Source organism: Oratosquilla oratoria, chromosome 1 (assembly GCF_046742065.1).
Source record: "Oratosquilla oratoria isolate Oo_2021 chromosome 1, ASM4674206v1, whole genome shotgun sequence".
Lineage (NCBI taxonomy): Eukaryota > Metazoa > Arthropoda > Malacostraca > Stomatopoda > Squillidae > Oratosquilla > Oratosquilla oratoria.
Window position 1 is genome coordinate 66,424,931 of NC_134777.1, and position 10,000 is coordinate 66,434,930.

Below are 10,000 nucleotides of genomic sequence, written 5' to 3' on the forward strand. Positions count from 1 at the left end.
ATCTGATTGCGTGTATGTCAGCTAAGTGATTTACATGTGTTATTTTATATGTGTGCGTATATGTATACATGTGTAATTCACAATTGTTTTAGATCACGTGTTGTCCCGTGATCGATGGCTATTACTCTCTAGAATGAGAGCTTGGAGCTCATAGTGTGTGACTGTGCGGATTTGTACACATTCACGCGATAGTGTACATACATTACAAAGGATTACAAAGGCGGAGCATGCCGACATCATATCAATAATAAATTAAAACTATAATAATGTAAAAATAACAAACAAAATACATAAATAAATGCATAGGTATAGTTGAATAACAAACAAAAAGGTAAATAGTAAATGATTATAAATTGACATATAATAATAATAATAAATGAAAATCAGACAGACAAAGTATAACAAAACAAAAACAAATAATATAACATAAATTATAATCATTACAGCATCTTACTTAGGTATTTATCTAAATGATTCTTAAAGCTTCGAACTGAACTACATTGCACTACCTGTGCAGGAAGTTTATTCCATTCATTAACTACACGGTTGGCAAAGTTGTTTCTACCTACTTCCAAATTGAATCTATTTCCGGACAGTTTGAGACCATTGTTTCTTGTCTGATTCTCATTCAATGTGAAAATTTGGTCATTTTTGATGTTGTCAATTCCCTTTAAAATCTTAAAGACCTGTATCAAGTCACCTCTGAGTCTACGCTTTTTTAGGGAAAACAGATTCATGTGCTTAAGTCGATTTTCGTATGATTTATTTTTGATATTTGGAATCAGTTTTGTGGCTCGCCGTTGTACTTTTTCCAGTCTGTCAATGTCTTTAATGAGATTCGGTGACCATACGGAAACAGCATATTCCAAATGTGGACGAACTAACGATTTATATAGCTTGTTAATGAGTGATGGACTTTTGAAATCAAAAGATCGCGCAATCAGTCCCAGAATCTTATTTGCTTTCTCAGAGGCTGAAATACACTGCTTGGATGATTTGAGGTCGTTACTGATAATTACGCCGAGATCTTTTTCACTATCCACTTTTGTTAACGAATTTCCAAATAACTTGTAATCGTACTTACTGTTATTTTTACCTATGTGCATTGTCTATACACCTTTTAATTTTTTCTTTTGTTATATTTACCGTAGTGAGTAAGTTTACCCCAGACTTTTCACAGGTTTCAGTTTGGAATTCACTTTGAGGTGTTTCGTTTACGAATACCGAGCTAAAATAATTGTTTAAGATATTTTCAGGTGTATATATGTATACATTTGTGTATGTGTCTACGGGTGTATATGTATGTATGAATGTGTGAGAGTAAAACAAGAGACTCGGTGTGCCCAGCCGTGGTTCAGACGACCCAAAACTTGCCGAGAATCGACAAGAGTTTGTTGGAGAATGGTGGAGATGTAGCGAGGCGTGGGCGTATCACGGTCGTGGGGGAGATCCGCGTATGGGGCCGTGTGTGCAGAACGGCCTTGCACCATGGAACCATTTCCATAAAAATCCCATCTCCATCGAGGGTTCGTTTTCAATCCACGATTAATCTTTTTTGTGCACCTGCGATGAGAGGTTCACTCGAGCCTCGAAAGTTCATGTACATAACAGCATCATTAATAATATAAACCAACATTAACCACTGGATTTTCTAATATAATCATTAGTATTTACTTGTTCTTTTCTTCAGACACAAGAAGAATATCCTAACTTGAGAAGTTTTCATGTATCAGATTATTATCTCTCTCTTTCTCACTCTCTCTCTCTCTCTCTCTCTCTCTCTCTCTCTCTCTCTCTCTCTCTCTCTCTCTCTCTCTCATTCTCTCATTTTCTATACACCGTTAGTACTGCTTGACCTCAGAAGCTCCACGCAGGAAATGCACGTGATCTTTAGGACCCAAATGTACTGGCATACAAGCCCCATTACACCTGATATCCTTCAACCCAAAAGGCCTCCTCTTCTCCCTCCCTCTCTACCTCCCTCTCTCCCTCCTCCCTCCCTCCCTCCCTACCACCCCCTTCTTTTTTCCCTCCTTCCTCTCTCCTTCCCTTCCTTCCTTCCTGTATCACTTCCTTCCTCTCTCCCTCCCTTCCTTTCTTCTTTTTCTTCCTTCCTTCCCTTCTTTTTTCCTTCCTTCTCTCTCGCTCCCATATCTCCCATCTTTTATTCACCATTCCGTCCATTCTTCTTCCATTTCCCTTCCCCTCTCCAACCTCTCCTCCGTCTCTCCCCCCTTTCTTCTCTTCCGCCCTTCACTTTCTCCTCATTCTCTTTTACCCTTCTCATCCTTCGCTTCTCCACGGATCCTCCTCCTCCTCTCATTCCCCTTCCCTTCTTCCTCTTCCCTTCTTTCCCCTTTGTTTATCCTCCCCCTTCGACTTCTCCCTGTCTCAAACCCTTCTCCTCCCTCGCTTCTCCACCCCACTTCCCACACTCCTCCCCCTCTCCACCCACTCTCCTCTCCTTCTCTTCCCCCTATCCCTTTCAATCCCTTTTGTTTATCTTCCTCTTCCTCTTCCTATTCCTCCTCTCTTCTCCCTCCCCTCCCACTCCTTCCCCCTCTCTCCCGTTCTCATTCTCCATTCCTTACCTTTACTCTTCCTCCTCTCCAACCTCTCCTCTCTCTTTCTTTCCTTTGTCCTCTCCATTTTCTCATGTCTCCTTTCCTTCCTGTTCTTTCCTCTCTCTCTCTCTCTCTCTCTCTCTCTCTCTCTCTCTCTCTCTCTCTCTCTCTCTCTCTCTCTCTCTCTCTCTCTCTCTCTCTCTCTCTCTCTATCTCTCTCTCTCTCTCTCTCTCTCTCTCTCTCTCTCTCTCTCTCTCTCTCTCTCTCTTTCTCTTTCTCTTTCTCTCTCTCTCTCTCTCTCTCTCTCTCTCTCTCTCTCCCTCTCTCTCTCTCGTCTTGCCACTTTTCCTTTCTTTTTCTTTATTTGTCTTTTTCTTTCCCCTCTTTTATCTCTTTCTTTTCCCTCTATCGCCTCTCTTCCCCCTTTTCTCCCCGTCTCACCTCCTTCACCTCCTCCTCTCCTTCCCGTCTCCCATTTTCTCCCCACTTTCTTCTTCTTTTCCTATCCCCCCCTCTTCCCACTTTCCTCTCCTTTTCCTTTCCCCTCAATCCCTCATTCCTCTCTCCTTTGCATTCCCTCTCTTCTCTTTCAATCGTTTCCTCTTTCCTTCTCCTCCTATCCCCACCTCCATCCACTTCTTCCAACCTCCTCTCCCTCTCTCTGTCCTCTCCCTTTCCCTCTTTCTTCTCTTCCCTGCCGCTTCCTCAAAGCTCTCGCCACCTCCATCTCTGTAGTGTGCTGACTGACCCAGATGCCCCATCAACCCTGTTATCCTCTATCACTAATCCCCTTTCTCTTCTCCACTCACCATCCACCTGCCATCTCCCACCTCTTCTTTTCTCTCCTCTCTGCCCTCCTTCTCTTCCCTCTTTTTGCATCCCTCTTTTTCTCTCCTTCGCTTCATTTTCCTTCCTCCTCTTGTCTTGTTTTACCGTTTACTCTTCTCCCTCTCCTCTTCACTCTTTTCCATTTCTTCACACTTTTTTCTCTCGCTTCTTCTCTCCTCCCTCTTCTGTTATTTTGTTCCTGTGTAATTTCCTCTTCCCCTCAACAATTTTGTCTCCCTCGCTCTTCATTATCTTTCTCCTCCTCAATTTTATAATATCATTGTCATCATCATCTGTGTTGTGATCCTCATCGATATCACCACCACCGCCACTGTCGCCACCGTCACCACCAATTCACAACTTTCATCACCCCTTCTCCTTAATTTCTTTCTCTCTCTCTCTCTCTCTCTCTCTCTCTCTCTCTCTCTCTCTCTCTCTCTCTCTCTCTCTCTCTCTTCCTCTCTCTCTTTTGCGCTCTTTATCATCTATTCTTCACTCCTCTTGTTTTTCTTCTCCCCTCTCTCCCATTTTTCTCTATCCTGCTATATTTCCTTTTAGACCTTCCTTCATCGTCGCTATATATTCTTTTTGTCAATAGCACCTTACAGGCATCAATCATACCTTACAGGGCATCAGGGTAACCCTCTGCTATCACCTCTTTATGTATGTCAGAACCACAAGTTATGAACAATGTCAAGAGTCTGTGCGTGTCATTGCCTGGGAACGGATCCCCCCCCCCCTCAAGGTTGATGTGATTGGTTGGCTGCCGGTAGGGAGCGATGTCACTTACCATCATCTCTGGGATACAATTTATGTTTATGAAACTAGGAGAGAAGTATATTTCTGCTACAATTTACATTGACATTTGGAGAAAACTAAAAACTTACGAGTTTCATGAAAGTCTTCCTGTCAATTAATTTCAAGGGATTGTGCTTATAACGCAAAAGTAAGATTTTTAAGATATATTTTCAGTCACTCAATCGTATGTTCTAATAGCTGCAGGAGATACTGTGGAAACATAGATGAGGATGAATTTGCCCAGCATTACATTTAAAAAGAAAATAGGCAAGAACTGGTTAGATAACTTGATGGTTGGGAATGATAGTTTGTAATGGACATGGAACTCCCTAGTGTAGGACTTATGGTCTCTTACAGTCTCCTTCATTATTATGTTCCAATGTTATGTTTCTCGATATTAGATGAGCAAAATCGCCACAAGTTAAATAAGACCAGAAACCGATTGAAATTGGGAGTGTTCCCTAAAAATAACACACATGCTTGACTGCAGACAGAATAAGATATAACTTATATGAATCTATCTTGTTTAAGAGCAAAGTCCCATCGGGATTTTATGCAACTTTTCAAAAACTTTAAATCAAGTTGAAACATTTTTACATATAATGCAAACAGAGAATATACTGTATTTTGCACTCGATGCAAAAGGAGCCAGAAATAGTGAGCAGAAAAAGGCAGGCTGCATTGCAAGAAAGTTAGAATGAATTGTTCCAGTCACAGGCTCGGCGAATGGAATTAAATTCATTGTCAGATTATCACATGTAACACAGCCAGAAACTTAATACATTATTCGTACCCGACATATTGAGGATACATTATTTTTATTCAATGATTTTTTACAAAAAAAGTAACTCAGAGATTACTTCCCCTAAATTCAGTAGCATAGAAATATAAATTACATGTATTTTCTCATATACATAAATGCATACACACATACATGCATACACACACGTACATACATACATACATACATACATATATACATACATATACATCAGGCTTTGTTCCCCTTACAAGGGAGGTAGCAAAAAAAAAAAAAAAAGGGGGAGGGGGGATATAATACACTCCCACCCATTCCATCGCTACATACTCCACTCCCATCCAGCCCCCTCCCTTTCTCTTATCTTGGCTCCTCTTGGATGACGGATAGTTCCTGGACCTTGCCCACTGCCCTGGGTCAGAAGCAGTATCGCAAGACACAGCACATTCACAGCAAGGCCGCTTCATTAAATCGGCTACTCCCCCCTCTCCGTCCCTTCATGAAGAAAGGGAGAAGACGGGGAGAAATCCCTTCGGACTGAGTCAATTTATTTTTCATACTCCCTCACCCCTTATCCCCCACTCACTCCTTTTCATGCATCACAGCATCATCCATACACAAACATTCTCCATTCATCCCATCTTCTGTCTTCTCCCGTCTTTCCTCAACAGACATTCCCCTCTTTCCCAATGCCCCTTTTACCACCTCCATCCATCTCATCCTTGGTCGCCCACTCACGTTCACTTCTTCTACCTCTGCCTTCTACACTTCTTCACTCATTCTTTCCATGTGTCCTAACCATCTCAATACTCTTTCACCAATACCAACCTTATCTCCCAACTCCCTTTCCACCCCCGTTCTCCTCCTCACCTCCTCGTTTCTCATTCTATCCAGCCTAGTAACCCCTATCATACTTCTCAGGCACCTCATCTCAAACACATCATTTTTGTCTATGGTAGAGGAAATCTATTCATAGAGAAATGATGATACTTTATTAAATTGCGACTGTCCTTCCGTTATGCTGTTCCCCCCACTCTTGTTACTGTCCTGTACCATTTCTCTGAAAATTCATTTTCTCATTTCGCCGAACCCTGTGGTGGGGAAAAGAATAATGCCACAAAGTATTTCCACTTAGGTCGTATAAGGCGACAAAACAGGACAGGGATAGGACTAGGCCTCCCTCTCTCGATCCCCAAAGGGGACATTCCTAAAATAAAAGCAATGGCATATACATATATACATACATACATACTTACATGCATATATACATACACATGTATATATATATATATATATATATATATATATATACATATATATATATACATACATACATACATACATACATACATACATACATGTATGCATAAATACATACATGCATACATACATATACATACATACATACATACATACATACATACATACATACATACATACATACGCTACCACTGCGCCGTCGTGTATGTGCGTGATTTTCCCACGAAATGGATGTAAGCACTGCCGTCCTTCCAAACCCTTTTCAATTAAGTATCAGTTTTTTTTTTTTTTAACTCTTCAATGCTCCTCTCATAGTTTGATTTTACCATCACTCCATCTTCTACTTATCATTCACCTCCTCCTCCTTCTACATTCTCCTTCTAATCTTTTTGATATTTAACTCCTCCTACCACTCTTCACACACACACACACACACACACACACACACACACACACACACACACACACACACACACACACACACACACACACACGCACACACACACACTCACTCAAACACGAAATTGGCACCAACACTCTCAGAACTATCACATGAAGAGAGACTAGCAAAACTCGAGCTACAGACATTAGAGCAAAGGAGAGAGAGAGCAGACTTGATAACTATTTATAAAATCATGAAAGACATAGAAATTATTGATATAGTGGATCTAATAAAATGGGATGGTAGAGATACAAGAGGACATGGAAAGAAAATCAAGAAAGACAGTTGTAGAAGAGACCTAAAAAAGAACAGCTTTCCGCACAGGGTAATAGACGTTTGGGACAAGTTAGATGAGAAGGTAGTGTGTGCAAATACAATACATGAATTTAAAAAGAGTCTAGACAAAACGAGATATGATGACGGGACACTACGAGCATAGCTCCCCTTCCCGTAAAATACAACTAGGTAAACACACACACACACACACACACACACACACACACACACACACACACACACACACACACACACAAACACACACACACACACACGACTCGGTGGCGCAGCTGGTAGAACGATGAACTACTAGCATGGTGGTGCGCGTAGTGCTTGGTTCGAATCCTGCCCAGGGCCGAAATTAATTTCGGTACAGCTGCGCTTCGGGTCGTTACTCTGACTCTCGTGGGCGGGGAGTTGGGGTGTGTGTGTGTGAAAGGTCATAGCATTACCCATAGATCGGACCTACGAGCTCTGAGCTCTCTTCCAGGAGGGAAATAGCTGTCGATCACGAGTCGAACACGTGATCCAAAAGACCAAGTGAATACACACACACACAAACACACACACACACACACACACACACACACACACACACACACACACACACATACTGTACACACAACTCCTTATCCACCAGAGTTGGAGTGCCAGCTCGTAGTACAGCGTTGCTGACATTTTCATCCCTGGGCGGGACTCGAACTCAGATCACTGAATTAACAATCGAACGTAGTACTACCAAACTAAAGACCCGTGATGCGCGTGCGAGCGCGCGCGCGCGCGTGTGTGTGTGTCTGTGAATCACGTGTTGGTCTCGTGATCGACAGTTTTTACCCTCCCGGAGGAAGGCTCAGAGCTCATATATGACCGATCTATGGGTAACGCTGTGACCTTACACGCGCGCACACACACACACACACACACACACACACACAAAACTCCCCGACCACAGGAGTTAGAATAAGAACTTGCAGCACAGCGATACTGAAATTATTTCAGCCTTGGGCGGGATTCGAACTCGGACAGCTGTAGCAGCGGTTGAGAACGCTACCACAGCGCAGTCGTGTGTGTGCGTGATTTTCCCACGAAATGGCTGTAAGCACTGCCGTCCTTCCAAACCCTTTTCAATTAAGTATCAGTTTTTTTAATACTCTTCAATGTTCCTCTCGTAGTTTGATGTTACCATCACTCCATCTTCTACTTATCCTTCACCTCCTCCTCCTCCTACATTCTCCTTCTAATCTTTTTGATATTCAACTCCTCTTACCACTCTTCCTATAATCCTCCTATCCATTTCTATTTTTCCTATGCCTCATTCTCTACAGACCAAAGCCATGCAGTGTTTTTTTAAAGCTAAGTTTCACTCAAAAAAAAAAAAAAGAATACTGATCACTTTAACTTTTGTTATCGTTCGATGTTGCTTCATTTCTTAAAATCTTCCTTTAACACCTTTATAACTTCGCCTCTTCGGTGCGATATCGTCCCCAAAGGATAGAAGTTCTGCTTATTTCAAACAAAGAGTAACGACTTACTCTCTTTTCTCGAAATTCCTACCTCTCTTTCTCCTTACCCTTCCTACTCCACCACCTCTTCCTTCTCCTACACTACCTCCTCATCCTCCTATTTCTCCTCCCATTACTCCTCCTCCTCTTCTTCCTCCTTCTCCTGTTCCCTGTCTTCCTCATTTCCTTCCTCCTATTTTTTCTCCAGCAATTAATTTTCCTACTCCACTGCCTCCTGGTCTTCCTCTTCCCTCTACTCCTACTCCCACTCCTATTCCCCCATTCCTCCTAACCTTACTCCTCTTCCTCTTTTTCTTTCTCCCACTCCTCTTACTACTCCTTCTCCTACCCTTCCTGCTATTCCTACTACTCCTACTCCTCCTACTCTATTCCTCTTCCTCTTCCTCCTTCTCCTACTCCTCCTACTCCCCCTTCTCCTCTCACCCTTCCTTCTCTTCCTCTTCTTCCTTCTCCATCTCCTCTTTTCCCTCTTTTTCTTCTTCCTCCTTCACCTCATTTTTCTTCATTTTTCCGTTTCCCGTCTCCTTTTTCATCACTTATTTCTAATTAACATCCTCTTCATCTACCTCCTCTTCAACCTGAGCCTCCTCTTCTCCACCTATTCCTCTTCCCTTTCTTCTTTTCCTTTTTTTCTCTTCATACTTCTCCACCTTTACATATAAGCATTTGCTCTCTCCTTTACCCTCCCCCTCCCCCGTCCTCCATCACTTCAAGTACGACTGAGCCACAGGGGCTGTCGGGGTCGTTGACGGCGACGTAGACGAATTAGTCCTTTTCCAGGACTCCGAGACCCTGGCAGCGGCAGCGAGGGGGTGAGTGGGGGGTGGGGGGTGAGGTGAATCTAGAGTGGAGGGTGGCAGTCTGGGGGAGGGGGTAGGGGGTTCTCCTCTTCTTCATAAAGACCTCTGGTACCCAATTTCTGTCACTCGAAACTTTGGCGTCGTTTTGGAAGTTTAAACATTCACGATGTAACAGCCTTGCTTGAGGTCCCCGAATGTGTGCGACTTTTGTGGAATAGCCAGAGGCGAGTGGAAGGGAGGCGAAAGGAAAAAGAGAGAAGAGGAGATGAGTATAAAGGAGAGCAGGCGAAAGAAGAGAGAGGAAGTGGAAAGGAAAGTAAGGAAAGAGAGGGGAAAGGAGGGGAGGGCAGAGCATGAAATGGGAACAGAGGCAAAGCCAAGAGAAAGCAGAAGATGAATAACGAGAAGCGAGTAGAAAAGAGGGAGAGGGAATAGCAGGGAAGAGAGTGAGATCTAAAGGTACTTAAACGAATACTTTTAATCCCTAAGTTACCAATGATGTGGCATGGAATTGATAAAGTAGGCTCACAGAAATAATCAAAATGATATTAAATATACTTCCCTGTGAAGGAAGAAAAATTGTTACTTTAAAAACGGAAGAAAAGTAGAAGGAGACTACCTGGATGAATTGTGTTAGTGTGCGTCAGTATATATATATATATATATATATATATATATATATATATATATATATATATGTGTGTGTGTGTGTGTGTGTGTGTGTGTGTGTGTGTGTGTGTGTGTGTGTGTG